The sequence below is a fragment of the Schistocerca americana genome, chromosome 8 (assembly GCF_021461395.2).
Source record: "Schistocerca americana isolate TAMUIC-IGC-003095 chromosome 8, iqSchAmer2.1, whole genome shotgun sequence".
Classification (NCBI taxonomy): Eukaryota; Metazoa; Arthropoda; class Insecta; order Orthoptera; family Acrididae; genus Schistocerca; species Schistocerca americana.
The window spans coordinates 35,723,839-35,740,463 of record NC_060126.1 but is presented as its reverse complement, the minus strand read 5'-3'; positions in this window follow the sequence as shown (position 1 = coordinate 35,740,463).

Genomic DNA, 16,625 nt, shown 5'->3' with positions numbered 1-16,625 from the left:
CTGATGATGGCACAGTGGTGCCGAAACATGTTTGGGTACTGAGGAAAAACGGTGTTCAGATCTTGCTTGGTTCTACTCTAGGTGGCACATCCATATAGTACTACTGGCTGTAGGAGTGTTTTGTAGATGTTTATTATGAAATGTCTTGACAAACTTCTGGTTTTGAGGAGAGCATTAAGGCCGTGGTAAAGCGATTACCTGCCTGTAGTCTTGCCTGTATTTCCATTTTACTGAATGGTTCATCTCTGAATACTGCTCCCAGATATTTGAACTCCTTGACTTGACGATAAGAATCTTCAGTTGTCTTCAAAGATGGAAGTGGCTCTTGAGTATCATTACGTCTACGGTGTATATACATGTATTCCGTCTTGTCACGTTTGATTTGAAGTCCAATTTTCCTCGCTGTTGTTTCCAAAATGTCAGCCATTTACTTTAATTATTCTTGCGACCCAGATAGTAGCACTACATCATCGGCATATCCGAGCGCTTTATGTTCACATCCGCGGTCTGGACTCCTGTGAGTTCATTAGATGACATCTCTCGCATTACATTCTCTCACGCAATATTGAAAAGAGCAGGTGATAGTGCATGGGGGCTTAATTAAATATAATGCAAATATTTTTAGTAGCTGTAAGTCCGATTACGCTGTTTCGTAAACGGTGGGCCCTGACTAGTATTAGTACGCAATCTGACTGCATAGAACAACAACGAAGAATGAAATGAAAATTTCCTGTTAACACAATTAATTAATTAAGTCCCCAGCAACTATAAAACCAACGCAACAACAAGCACAAGAGTAACTTTTCTGTGTGTGGAAGTATGACTCAACGTACACATCTGGCATGGTTCTTCTTCAATAAGACAAGAAATTTCAAATACCATTTATACTGACGTGATAAAAAAAATTAGAAATACTATAATTGCGTAAGGAAAGCAGAATTACACTCTAATACAAGAACACAAGCCAGATGCTTTGTTGACTGAACCTATAATGACGCATTATTCAGGACATTGAAATAATGAGAAAAAAAAGAAAAGTAATTTGTTACCTTAATTTATGTTGATGAAAAGCACTCTAATCATTACAATATCTCCACACCGACTCGCTACTACCACATCTCAACCAGAACTCTCCAATATCACATCTCAGCAAGCACTGCCTACTAGCACATCTCAACAAACACTCTACTACGAGCTCTCCCCAAGAACTGACTACCACGAGTCCTCGACAGGCACTACTACGAGCTCTCCCCAAGCACTGTGTAGGCGGCTTAATAACACTCTTTGGCGCAATCTCTGGCGCAGTGGCTCAGTGTAGCCACCTTTCATATGCCCCTCCTCCACAGGCCAGAATTTGATGGTATTTTTGCCAGCATTGGTGGTGAAAATACCACCAAATTCGTCCACAAAAATACAGACAAAAATAAAAGATAATATTAATACCTAAATATCACATAATTAGTTAAAATTTTGGCTTTGCACTGACCTTTCAATAACCTAATATATAAAATACAGTAGGCAATACAAATTCTTTCATACATGTGGCTTTACATAATAGTTTACACAATACACAAAAAATCAGTTTATACAAATGTTCACATAAAATACTTTTAATTATTCAAAAAAAAAGTTGATAATTCCAGCCCAGCAATGGTCAACAGGTGCAAACACCAACAAGTAACATCATTTTAGTAAAAGCAGTTCCATCTGTGGCACCCAGTAGTGTTGAGCAGGTACACACAGCAACAAGTCACATTATTTCAGTAAAAAACAGTCCATCAGTGGCACCCAGTAATGTTGTGCAGGTACACACAGCAACAAGTGACATTATTTCAGTAGAAGCAGTTCCATCTGTGGCACCCAGCAAGTTGAGCAGGTACACACAGCAACAAGTCACATTTCTCAGCAGAAGCGGTTCCATTAGTGACATCCAGCATTATTGAACAGGTGCAGACACCAACAAGTGACATTATCTCAGTAGAAGCAGTTCATTAGTGGCACCTAGCAATGTTGAACAGGTGCAGACACCGACAAGTGACATCATTTCCATAGAAGTAGCTCCATCTGTGCACCCAGTAATGTTGAGCAGGTGCAGACACCAACAAGTGACATCATTTTAGTAAAAGCAGTTCCATCTGTGGCACCCAGTAATGTTGAGTAGGTGCAGACACCAACAAGTGACATTATTTCCATAGAAGTAGCTCCATCTGTGCACCCAGTAATGTTGAGCAGGTGCAGACACCAACAAGTGACATCATTTCAGCAGAAGCAGTCCATCAGTGGCACCCAGCATTGTTGAGCAGGTGCAGACACCAACAAGTGATATCATTTCAATAAAAGCAGTCCATCAGTTGCACCTAGCAATGATGAGCAGGTCCAGAGAGCAGTCCATAATATTCACTATCACTGATCACACTGTTCATCAGAGTTTATAAGCAGAAATTAAACATGTCCTAGTGGCACCAATCATGTAGAAAAAGTACAAGTAACAGTCCATAATATTCACTATCACTGATCACACTGCTCATCAGAGTTTATAAGCAGAAATTAAACATGTCCTAGTGGCACCAATCATGTAGAAAAAGTACAAGTAACAGTCCATAATATTCACTATCACTAATCACACAGTTCATCAGCAGAAATTAAACATTTCTAAGTGGCACTCATTATGTTGAAAAAGTGCAGGTAACAGTCCATAATATTCACTATCACTAATCACACTGTTCAGGCATGAACAATAGTTTGAAATTATTCTCAATGCTCTTACACTAAACATACAAATTATAATAAACACACAAATGATATCAGATAATTGTCATATTGACTATTACAAATACTCAAATATCAGTAAACCTATAATATTTATGGGTGTCAGTGCCAGCCACTACAAACAAATAAAATAATATTTAGGAGATAGGTGGGTAGGATTAGGAAAGGAAAACACACGAAACACACTCACTCATCTTTCATCTACATTAAGTACTACTGTGTAATTGAATAGTGTTAACTGTGTAAATGCAATTTAGTCAAAATTGATGTTCATCTTCTGTATCAAGTAGTAGTGGCAGCAATGTATAACAGTCAATAATAGTTAAGTCAACGTCATAGTCATCATGTCAAGACCAATGTTTGCCAAGCCAGATCAAAATGTACTGTTGCTGAACAACTGTCAGTGAGCCAAGATATGCAATTACTTCCTCTCTCCAAAAAAAAAGTATATACTGCTTATTGATTTAACAAAGTGTGTGTGTAGGCAATCTTCTTTCCACTTTAGTGTTTTAGTCTGCTACCTTCATCCTCCTTGTTCCATATAGACCAACAAAAAAAAAAAAAAAAAAAATATGCTCCTCACTTACTTTACCTCTTATCCACCAAAACTCCAATAATAAATCTTATCATCAATATCATTTACCTTACCTCTTGTCCACAAAAACTCCAATAATCAACAACTTCACATAATCTCAATAATACCTCAATAATACCTCTTCAATACATCGATACATATAAACCTTATTACCAATATCATTTCACTTCCATAACAATTCTTTCCTCTAGTCAGTCTCCTCGAACAAGTACAGATAAAATCCTAATGCAAACCTCATCATCCCATACAATCCGAAGACACACTGTCAACACACAACCTCTGTGTAATCCATCTGACCCAAATCTTCTACTCATTATGAATTATAAACAAAAGAAATGCATACATGACCTCTAACAGACTTAGTTCGAATAACTCTCAGTAATTAAGGACGATTACGGAGTGTGAATGATCATAATATTTCACAGTGTGTACACCACTTCAAGAATTATGGCAGAAGCAAACATGTGGAGTATTTCTTGTGTCAAGTGTCACCTCCTATTTCAATTGCTCACGAAAAATGCAGTGTAATAACTGTCAATGGTCTAAACCTAGTTTTGGTATGTCATGTCGTTAGCTTCCTTCCTATTAGCATAAATTTATACATCTTCCATAAAACCTCAGCTCATGTGACTTCTATGAAGTTTCTTGTACTAATGTCGTTCGTCGAATTATAGCAGTTCATTTTCTTATCTTAAAAATATAAGGCACTGAGCGTAAGCAAAACATGCAATAGCGAGTAAATATACCAGTGGAGAACATAATGTCAACCAGTGGATGCAGCGCAATTCCTACAACGAGGCTCTGCCAAGCGAACAATCTATAATTAATACAATAGTGTGACCTAAACTCTATGTTCGTACACAGTATATCAGCATTTCTATACACCAAATTAAAGAGCAGTTATGACAACAAACAGAAATGTATAAATATGCAATCCATACGCATAGCAGCAAACAGGTCATTAGCATCACATCAGCATAAGCAAATAAATGTTCATATGTAATCTTAATAAGTAAACATGAAGGCGCACGCAGATAAATCACAAAGTATAACTTACATACCTAACCACATCAGCACAATTAATCAGGTGACAATTATAATTTAAATAAATAAGCACAGCAGGCACATAATTAAAAAATATGACATCAGTGAAAAAGCAGTGCAGCCAAGCGATGCATAATATGCACAAGTTACAACCCAGTTCATTAATAATCATTGTCAAAATCAGTTAACGTACGCAAGCACGTCGCTTCACCAGTAATTTCATAGAACATGAAATTTAGCACAAAGTATGAATCACGTAATCGCGAGCAGCAAATTATGTCTAAAGTACGTACCTAAGTGGAAATTTGTTACCTGAAAAATGAACTCAATTAATAGTTACCTTTTTAGTTTATTAGTTTCTCCTTGGAAATTACATTCTTCCTGAAAATTTCTCGATAGTAAGTCGTCTTAACGTCGGAGACACACAGAATTTACCTGAAGTTCTTAAATATTTTATACAACCGTATCCTGAAAAATACTGAATGTTAATAACATAATTCATCAAGTCACTATAGCTTTATACTGAATTTAATCGGAGAAATTAAACTGTGTATTTGTTTACGGTTGTCAGTGCATTCGCACTGAGCGCTCGATCAGCTGTAGGCGCGTGACGTAGGAAGCAATTGTTTGCGGTCAACGACTGCCTTGTGCGGCGCGCAGACTTGACTGTTGCTTTGAGTATATGCCGCCGCCAAAACACAGCGCGGTATCCTTGTACTCTCCGCATGTTTACATCTAGCTGTTAGTTTCTCAAAAGTATGTCATTCCACAAAAATTTTTCAAAAGTATATCATTCCACAAAAATTTTAACGTTAGATATTATGATGTATTCCCTTAGAGCGTCGTGATTTAAGAGTTTCTACTTCAACAGTGTTATCATGAATAATTTTGCGAATTCTATATGTACCGTTATAAAGCAGAAAAAATTTGCGACACAAGCCTTTTCCTTTGTGCGACAAACGGTGAGAATTAACACCTTTTGGCCAACTGAAAAAGTCTTTAAACGACCAGGACGCTTAGCTGATTTCTCTCTTCTAGCAGCCGCAGATGCAATATTTTGCAGAGCCAGGTTCACAACTTCAGAATGCCGCAGTTTCCGTGTAGGCGGAAAAGGAACGATTTCAGATATGCGCTTTGTCGGTGCTTTGTTTTTTAATATCAATATAGGCGGTAAAGAAGTTGAATCATTAGGAAGTTCATTCAGAATGTTTTGAAAAATATGAAGATACTGATCCCACGTTCTGTGATTCTGATGACAATAAAGACGACACAATTTATTGATTTCCTTCATCCATCTCTCTGAAGCATTAGATTGAGGGTGAAAAAGTGAAATGAAAATTGGTTTAATTTTACGACGCCGTAGAGTACGAAGCCAAATTTTAGAACGAAACTGTGATCCATTATCTGATATAACCTTATCAACATACCCACTTCTTTAAGAAAATTTTTGATGAAAGCGTTAGATACTGAACGAGCTGTTGCTTTGCGTAAAGGTGTAAAACACACATATTTTGACGTCAACTCCACTGCTACGAAAATGTACGCAAAACCATTAGTAGAACGAACCACTGGACCGAACAAATCGACTGCAGCCATCTCCTTTAATTTCACTGGAATGATAGGAAACAACGGTGCTCTGTGAGAAATTATTGGCGGCTTAGCCTTTTGACATAATTTGCATTTGGCCAGAACAGATCGAATACGTTTTTCCATATTACTGAAGTAGCGATTTTCTCGTAGTTTATGAAAGCATTTTCTGGGACCAAAGTGTGCATAACTGAAATGCGTATACCAAATCAGCTTATTAACCCACTCATCAGGAATACAAACTAACCAAACAGAGTTGTCGACCGATTTTCGTTTAAAAAGAACTTTCCAGATAGATCGCAAAAACGAGGTGTGGCCAAATCGTCCAATCTAACAAAGCGTCTAAGAAAATTACAGACACCAAGGAAACCACGAACATCACGTTTTGTGGTAGGAACAGCATAGTTACGAATAGCGTCTAATTTCTCTGGATCAGGAAGAATACCTTCTGTAGAAATAATGTGACCGAGAAATTTCACCTGAGAACGACCAAATTCAGATTTCTCCAAGTTCACAGTAATGCCAACTCGTGCAAAAATACTTAATAATGAATCCAAAATTTTGTTGTGCTCACTCCAAGAACGTTTAGCAATAAGAATATCGTCAACATATGAAGTAATATTGTCACGAAGATAAACAGATAAAATTTCGTTTAAACTAGGAATGAATGCTGCTGAAGGTACAGTAAGTCCAAACGGTAATTTTCGAAATCACTTTTAGGTAAATAGTCAAATCCGGTTATTGTTTACTTACTCACTAGATAGATTGATAGTCGAAGAGTTGGTTTGACAGATGCAAAGAATAATAAAAGAGTAGGCAGTGGTGCAGAAAACTAAAAGAGAAATAGCACCACTACAGCTCGGGGCCCTATGCTCGCTACGGCACATATTCACTTAGAGTAGTGAATCCCCTGAGGACTTTAATAGCCGCACATAATTTCCAGTTTGTGACTTAGTGGCCAATTTGGTGGAAGTGCGTACATAAATTGATCTAACCATGCACATGGATGTATGTCATTCTTAGAATTGCGAAATATCTTAATCTTCTGAACAGTTAAGAAGTGTTTATAGTCAATGTTTGCGCCTCGTGGCGACAAAGACCTACCGCGTCTGTCCCAGTCCCAATGTTGATTATTGTTAAATTCACGCGCCTCGCGCTCTCTTATTGCATCCCGTAAATGAAATAAATTACTTTCTTCAAACCCCTCTGCTAAACTAAGACTTGTCAATTTATCTGAGATCTCCTCAACTCTTTCCGATGAGTCACTTAATTGTCCTTTCTGTTTATTTACGTCTTCCGTAAGTGTCGCGACTCGGGTTTCAGTATTGACACATTTGGTAATTAACTGTTCATATTGTTGTGTTATGTTATTTAATCTGTCATTTGATACGGACTCCTCGATTCTCTCAAGTATTTCTTCCTTATCGTGTGCACATTGTAAATTTAACTCTGAAAATTTCTGTACTATCACGCGATCTTTTTCTTCCTGTTCTCTATCCTGTTCCCTTTGTCTAATCTCTACTGCAATTAATCTATTATTGTGAGAATTCAAAATCGGTTGTACTTCTTCTCTGATTTCTTTCTTTAATTCATCTTTCATATTTTTGAAACATGTCCCTATTCGTGAGTCTAACCGTGTTTCCATTGTTTCCATCTGTGTTTTTAATTCAGACCTAAACCGTGTTTCCATTGTTCCCATATCAGTTTTTAATTCAGATCGTAAAGTTCCCATCTGTGATCCCACTGAGTCTAACCGTGTTTCCATTGTTCCCATACCCGTTGTAATTGTTCCTATCTGAGTTTTAATTGTTCCTATCTCTGTTTTAAATTCAGATCGTAACTGTGATCCCACATTTAATGTAGCACTCATCAACTGCTCCATATTAACTTGTTCGAAATTCCTTTCGCCCCTAACATTTCCCACAGAACCAGCTTCCTTCGTCATAGCTGCAAAGCTATCTGTGTTCGATACTATTCCAGAATCTTCTATCGTTAATCTCGTATTCTGTGAATGTTCTGATTGAGAAAAAGTTTGAAATGGTTCCGGACTATTTTCCCGACTTATTACATTGTTTTCCACTTCATTACTCATCACACTGTTCTCCTGTGTTGGCGAGTTCGCCATGTCAACAATTTCGTCATTCTGACTATCCATCATTTTTGCCTTTTTCATCGATCGCGTAATCATTTACAAAACATACAAAACTCGTCACTGTACGAAAATTACACACAATGACTCCTCATCTCCAACAATACCATTTACATGAAATGTTTCCCTCAAACACGATTAATCGAACAATTGAAATAATTGCCCTAAATTGTCAAACCCATAGACAAGACAATAAAAATTAAATTTTGAAAATACCATTAGAAGAATGCCAATTACCAAATCTACACATGCAAAATAGACTACAATTACTAAACTACAAATTACTACAACAATACTACTGTCTACTATTTTTACAATCAGAAGAATTCCAAGGGACGATCCGAAGCAGCGGTCGCCACGTGCATGGGGGCTTAATTAAATATAATGAAAATATTTTTGGTAGCTGTAAGTCCGATTACGCTGTTTCGTAAACGGTGGGCCCTGACTAGTATTAGTACGCAATCTGACTGCATAGAACAACAACAAAGAATGAAATGAAAGTTTCCTGTTAACACAATTAATTAATTAAGTCCCCAGCAACTATAAAACCAACGCAACAACAAGCACAAGAGTAACTGTTCTGTGTGTGGAAGTATGACTCAACGTACACATCTGGCATGGTTCTTCTTCAATAAGACAAGAAATTTCAAATACCATTTATACTGACGTGATAAGAAAAATTAGAAATACTATAATTGCGTAAGGAAAGCAGAATTACACTCTAATACAAGAATACAAGCCAGGTGCTTTGTTGACTGAACCTGTAATGACGCATTATTCAGGACATTGAAATAATGAGAAAAAAAAGGAAAAGTAGTTTGTTACCTTAATTTATATTGATGAAAAGCACTCTAATCATTACAATATCTCCACACCGACTCGCTACTACCACATCTCAACCATAACTCTCCAATATCACATCTCAGCAAGCACTGCCTACTAGCACATCTCAACAAACACTCTACTACGAGCTCTCCCCAAGAACTGACTACCACGAGTCCTCGACAGGCACTGACTACTACGAGCTCTCCCCAAGCACTGTGTAGGCGGCTTAATAATACTCTTTGGCGCAATCTCTGGCGCAGTGGCTCAGTGTAGCCACCTTTCAATAGTCCATCGTCCTGCCGTAGCCCAGTTTTTATTTTGAATGTTTCAGTCACCTTATTTGCAATCTTTACCTTTGTTGTAGTATCCATCAGGCAAGCCATCGTGAGGCTTGCGTTTTTCTTGGCAAAACCGAACTCTTCCAGACACCTCAGCATACTTTCCCTATGAAAGCAGTTATATGGTTTTCTGAAGTCGACAAACAGCGCGTGTAGTTCTTGGCCAGACTCCTACCTTTTTCTACGATCTGGAGTAGGACAAAGATTTGGTCGATAGTAGATCTCCCATGACGAAATCCTCCTTGATATTCTCCAATAATTATGTTTGCCAACGGTTGGATTAGATGTAGAAGACAGTTTGAGAAGATCTTATAATAAATATTGATTGGAGTGATACCACGGTAGTTTTCACATGCCGTTCGGTCTTTCTTCTTGTGGATGGGACAGATTAGTGCATTCCTCCAGTCTTTTGGAATGTTGTCAGTGTTCCAAATGGTCTCTATTAATTTTTGAATCCTTGCGACAAGGTATTCACCCCCTTCCTGAATTATTTTAGCATGGATGACATCTTCTCCTGGGCTTCTGTCTTTTTTAAGCCGTTTTATCTGCTTTCTGATCTCTTCTATAGTTGTCGATAGGTATTCAGGGACTGCTATCTGGTGGTAGGGGGAAGTTAAAGAGTGTTGTTGGGTCTTCACAATTTAACAAGTCACTGAAATATTCTTCCCATTTTTTTACAAAATGATATTCATTTCTCACCATCTCTTATTTTTTAAGAATTTTTCCGTGAGTTTTTAGATTTTACTCAGATAGTTGACCTTTCTGTACATGATCTTCATCGTCCTTACCCGGAAGTCTTCTTCTGCTTCCCGGTAATAACGCCACTCACGAACTTCCTCTTTTCTCTCCGAAATATCACTTGTGTTTCTCTCCGGACTCTGCCGAATTCTGCCTTACTGCTCTGGTCAGTTGCTGACTGTAACCACTTGTCACAGGCTTCTTTTCTCCTGTTGACCGCCTCTTCACAGACCTCATTGAACCATTTTTTCTCCCTCGCCACTCTTTTTCCAATACCTGTCCTGCAGCTTTTGTAACCACATTTCTAATTTCTTCCCACTGCTGATTTACATCTGGGTTCTCTGTTTCTGGCACTACTGTAAACGATTCCAGATCTCAAGTTCATTTCTGGTTTCTTCCTGTGCTACTTTTTCTGTTTCTAAACGTGCTACTTTCTGTAGTTTACTTCTTTGGTTTGGTTTCAGGGTGATTCTGAGTTGACTTTTAACCATGAAATGGTCGGAACCACACTCAGCCCCACAAAAATTTCTTCATCCATAATCCAATTCCTTGTTTCTTAACTGATTGGATCGTGGTCTGTTTTCTTCATCTGGGGATACCCATGTTCCTTTGTGCACCTGTCTATGTGGGTAGTTAGTGCTACTGATAAACATGCCCTTGGACATAGCAAAGCTAATTTGACTTATTCCGTTGTCGTTGCTATTTTCATGCGGACTATGAAGGCCTATTGTGGGAGTCAAGCTGGTCAACTTTCCAATTTTGGCAATAAAATCGCCGATGAGAATTCTACAGCTGTTTTTAGGGATGGAATCCAGAACAACTTCCAGCACTGCTTAGAATATATCCTTTACTGGATCTTCGCTTTTTTCTGTTTGTACATGACAGTTCACAAAGGTAAGTTGGTGGTTTTTCGCTGATAAGGTTAGAACTGAGATTCTTGGGTTTACTGCCGTAAAATTCTTTACCATTGGTAGAATATCTTTGTTAACACAGAAACCAATTCCAAAACTGTGCTTGACTGCTTCCCCATAGAATATTCCGTAATTTTCTACGTCTATTGCCCCTGTACCTTCCCACCGACATTTTCTGCTTCTCCAGTTCTCTAACTTAAATTATTGCCGTCCCAGGTCTGTACAGAGACTGTAAATTCCATATTCCAAATCGTTGTCATTTTCTATACTTAGATCGTTCTATTGGGTGTCTGTTTTGTATTCGAGGCTTCTCTCTAGCTTTTGTAACCCGACAGGTTTTACGAGGTGGGGTTGTTAGCCCCACGCCCAACCCCCAACCTGGATGACCAGGGTATCCCATTTAGTCTGGAATATCACCTCTGACCTGTCTGGCTCTCAGGATCATTTGAACACACAAGCCCCAGCACCACGACAAGGTAAGGATACCGTTGGGGGGAAAAACAGGTAAAATAAAATATTTGTGAACCCAAAAAAGACAAGCTATAACTTTATGTAAACGCAGTCAACACTACAACACAGGAATTGGCTTAATTTTTCAAGGAACTCCTCGTCAGAATAGAGAAGTGACACATGAGAAAACTCTTCAGTTTCGATTTGAAGTCACGTGGATTCCTGGTAAGGTTTTTGAATTCTTGCGGTAGCTTACTGAAAATAGATGCGCAACAGTACACACCTTTCTGAACGAGAGTGCTCCAAATGTAGATTGGATTTATGCCTAGTATTAACTGAGTGAAAGCTGATAATTGTTGGGAATAAGCTGATATTGTAAACAAGAAATGTCATTAAAGAATATATATATATATATATATATATATATATATATATATATATATATATATATATGAACCGTGGACCCTGCCGTTGGCCGGGAGGCTTGCGTGCCTCAACGATACAGACAGCCGTACCATAGGTGCAACCACAACGGAGGGGTATCTGTTGAGAGGCCAGACAAACATGTGGTTCCTGAAGAAGGGCAGCAGCCTTTTCAGTAGTTGCAGGGGCAACAGTCTGGATGATTGACTGATCTGGCCTTGTAACACTAACCAATTTGGCCTTGCTGTTCTGGTACTGTGAACGGCTGAAAGCAAGGGGAAACTATAGCTGTAATTTTTCCCGAGGGCATGCAGCTTTACTGTATGATTAAATGATGATGGCGTCCTCTTGAGTGAAACATTCCGGAGGTAAAATAGTCCCACATTCGGATCTCCGGGCGGGGACTACTCAAGAGGACGTTGTTATCAGGAGAAAGAAAACTGGCGTTCTACAGAGCGTGGAATGTCAGATCCCTTAATCGGGCAGGTAGGTTAGGAAATTTAAAAATGGAAATGGATATGTTAAAGTTAGATATAGTGGGAATTAGTGAAATTCGGTGGCAGGGGGAACAAGACTTCTGGTCAGGTGAATACAGGGTTATAAATACAAAATCAAATAGGGATAATGCAGGAGTAGGTTTAATAATGAATAAAAAAAAATAGGTGTACGGGTAAGCTACTACAAACAGCATAGTGAACGCATTATTGTGGCCAAGATAGACACGAATCCCACGCCTGCTACAGTATTACAAGTTTGTATGCCAACTAGCTCTGCAGATGATGAAGAACTTGATGCAATGTATGATGAGATAAAAGAAATTATTCAGGTAGTGAAGGGAGACGAAAATTTAATAGTCATGGCTGACTGGAATTCGAGTGTAGGAAAAGGGAGAGAAGGAAACATAGTCGGTGAATATGGATTGGGGGGAAGAAATGAAAGAGGAAGCCGCCTGGTAGAATTTTGCACAGAGCACAACTTAATCATAGCTAATACCTGGTATAAGAATCATCAAAGAAGGTTGTATACATGGAAGAACCCTGGAGATACTAAAAGGTATCAGATAGATTATATAATGGTAAGACAGAGATTTAGGAGCCAGGTTTTAAATGGTAAGACATATCCAGGGACAGATGTGGACTCTGACCACAATCAATTGTTTATGAACTGTAGATTAAAACTGAAGAAACTACAAAAAGGTGGGAATTTAAGGAGATGGGACCTGGATAAACTGAAAGAACGAGAGATTGTACAGAGTTTCAGGGAGCGCATAAAGGAACAATTGACAGGAATGGTGGAAAGAAATGCAGTAGAAGAAGAATGGGTAGCTTTGAGGGATGAAATAGTAAAGGCAGCAGAGGATCAAATGGGTAAAAAGACGAGGGCTAGTAGAAACCCTTGGGTAACAGAAGAAATATTGAATTTAATTGATGAAAGGAGAAACTATAAAAATGCAGTAAATGAAGCAGGCAAAAAGGAATACAAACGTCTCAAAAATGATATCGGCAGGGAGTGCAAAATGGCTAAGCAGGGATGGCTAGAGGATAAATGTAAGGATGTAGAGGCTTATCTCACTAGCGGTAAGATAGATACTGCCTACAGGAAAATTGAAGAGACCTTTGGAGAAAGGAGAACCACTTGCATGAATATCAAGAGCTCCGATAGAAACCCAGTTCTAAGCAAAGAAGGGAAAGCAGAAAGGTGAAAGGAGTATATAGAGGGCCTATACAAGGGCGATGTACTTGAGGACAATATTATGGAAATGGAAGAGGATGTAGATGAAGATGAAATGGGAGATATGATATTGCGTGAAGAATATGATAGAGCACTGGAAAACTTGAGTCGAAACAAGGCCCCGGAGTAGACAACATTCCATTAGAACTACTGACAACCTTGGGAGAGACAGTCCTGACAAAACTCTACCATTTGGTGAGCAAGATGTATGAGACAAGCGAAATACCCTCAGACTTCAAGAAGAATATAATAATCCCAATCCCAAAGAAAGCAGGTGTTGACAGATGTAAAATTGCCGAACTATCAGTTTAATAAGTCGCAGCTGCAAAATACTAACGCGAATTCTTTACAGACGAATGGAGAAACTGATAGAAGCCGACCTCGGGGAAGATCAGTTTGGATTCCGTAGAAATGTTGGAACACGTGAGGCAATACTGACCCTACGACTTACCTTAGAAGAAAGATTAAGGAAAGGCAAACCTATGTTTCTAGCATTTGTAGACTTAGAGAAAGCTTTTGACAATGTTGATTGGAATACTCTCTTTCAAATGTTGAAGGTGGCAAAGGTAAAATGCAGAGAACGAAATGCTATTTACAATTTATACGGAAAGCAGATGGCGGTTATAAGAGTCGAGGGGTATGAAAGGGAAGCAGTGGTTGGGAAGGGAGCGAGACAGGGTTGCAGCCGATCCCCGATGTTATTCAATCTGTATATTGAGCAAGCAATAAAGGAAACAAAAGAAAAGTTCGGAGTAGGTATTAAAATCCATGGAGAAGCAATAAAAGCTTTGAGGTTCGCCGATGACATTGTAATTCTGTCAGAGACAGCAAAGGACTTGGAAGAGCAATTGAACGGAATGGACTATCTTGAAAGGAGGGTATAAGATGAACATCAACAAAAGCAAAAGGAGGATAATAGAACGTAGTCGAATTAAGTCAGGTGATGCTGAGGGAACTAGATTAGGAAATGAGACACTTAAAGTAGTAAAGGAGTTTTGCTATTTGGGGAGCAAAATAACTGACGATGGTCGAAGTAGAGAGGATATAAAATGTAGACAAGGAAAGCGTTTCTGAAGAAGAGAAATTTGTTAACATCGAGTATAGATTTAAGTGTCAGGAAGCCGTTTCTGTAAGTATTTGTATGGAGTGTAGCCAAGTGAAACGTGGACGATAAATAGCTTGGACAGAGAATAGAAGCTGTCGAAATGTGGTGCTACAGAAGAGTGCTGAAGATTAGATGGGTTGATCACATAACTAATGAGGAGGAATTTAATATAATTGGGGAGAAGAGGAGCTTGTGGCACAACTTGACTAGAAGAAGGGATCGGTTGGTAGGACATGTTCTGAGACGTCGAGGGGTCACCAATTTAGTATTGGAAGGCAGCGTGGAGGGTAAAAATCGTAGAGGGAGACCGAGATGAATACACTAAACAGATTGAGAAGGATGTAGGTTGCAGTAGGTACTGGGAGATGGAGAAGCTTGCACAGGATAGAGTAGCATGGAGAGCTGCATCAAACCAGTCTCAGGACTGAACACCACAACAACATATATATTGAGAGGCCAATGTCAGAATACTCAGACTAATGAACAGGTGCTAACAAGAGGTTCGGGAATTTACACCACTTATTGCCCAAAACACGCGTTTCTGAGCCAATAATAGAAGAGTTATCCCAAAATATGTGATAAGCGAATGAAAATAAGCAAAGTAGACTAGTTTTCGGCCGGCCGGAGTCGCCGTGCGGTTCTATGCGCTGCAGTCTGGCACCGAGCGACCGCTATGGTCACAGGTTCGTATCCTGCCTCGGGCGTGGATGTGTGTGATGTCCTTAGGTTAGTTAGGTTTAATTAGTTCTAAGTTCTAGGCGACTGATGACCTCAGAAGTTAAGTCGCATAATGCTCAGAGCCATTTGAACAATTTTGAACCAGTTTTCATGTCGAACTATCACTTGCTTGAGATACCGTTGCAACAGTAAAAACGACAGCATTAAGTCTTTGAACAAGATCCTGAACATGGGCCTTCCACGACAGTTTACCATCTATCTGAAAATCTAGAAATTAGAACCGTTCAGTTTCACTAATCACATGCCTGTTCTGTGAAATAAAAACGTCGGGTTTTGTTGAATAGTGTGTTACAAACTGTAAAATCTGAGTCTTACTATGATTTAGCATTAGTTTATTTTCTATACGCCATGAACTCAGGTCATGAACTCCACTATTTTAAATTGAGCCAATGTTGATCGAAGAGTCCACTAGTGTACTGGTGGTTCATAGTATCCATCGGACGCAGTATTTCGGAGATCAGACATGGCGCCATCACCAGGTGCGCTCACGAACTCAGCTCCTGAGGGTGGGTGGCCGCCTTATATCTCTTCCTCCTCCCCCCCCCCCCCCTCACGGACCGCACCCTCCTCGGTCCGCGCCCAGGGACGCGTGTCACCAATCACAGAGACGCAGGGGCGGCTGTGTAACTGCTACGTCTGCCCAGCTCGGCAGACCATTTTCGTTGCTGAGCGTCTTCTTAATGGTACTCAGTGTTTGTTTCCATGCCTTACTAAGATTGATTGATTGATTGATTTTTACCGCCCAAAAACAAAACATTTACAGGGATGTAAAGCTTGTATAAGCAACGTCAATAAATGTACAGACAACAATGACAATAAATACACAAATAATTAATCTATGTTAGAAATTATGCTGACAGAAATCTTCCATTGTATAAAAACAATTTTGAATTAATAAAGTTCTTACAAATATCTTAAATTTTTTCAGCTCCAGATGCTTACCTGACTCTAGTAGTTTATTAAATAGCTTTACAGATGTGTGGTTGAAGCTGTTTAGAGTTTTGGTATATGAGCAGTGGTCTTTTCTTACATCACTACAGTGTCATGTGTTATAACTATGTACATCAGAATTCAGATCAAAACTAGACAAGTTTTTTTTAATGTACAAGAGACATTGAAATATGTATAGACATGGCAAGGTCATAGTACTAAGTTTAATAAATAATTCTCTACAGTGAGTTCTAGGTGGTACTTTACATATCAGTCTGACAGCTTTTTTCTG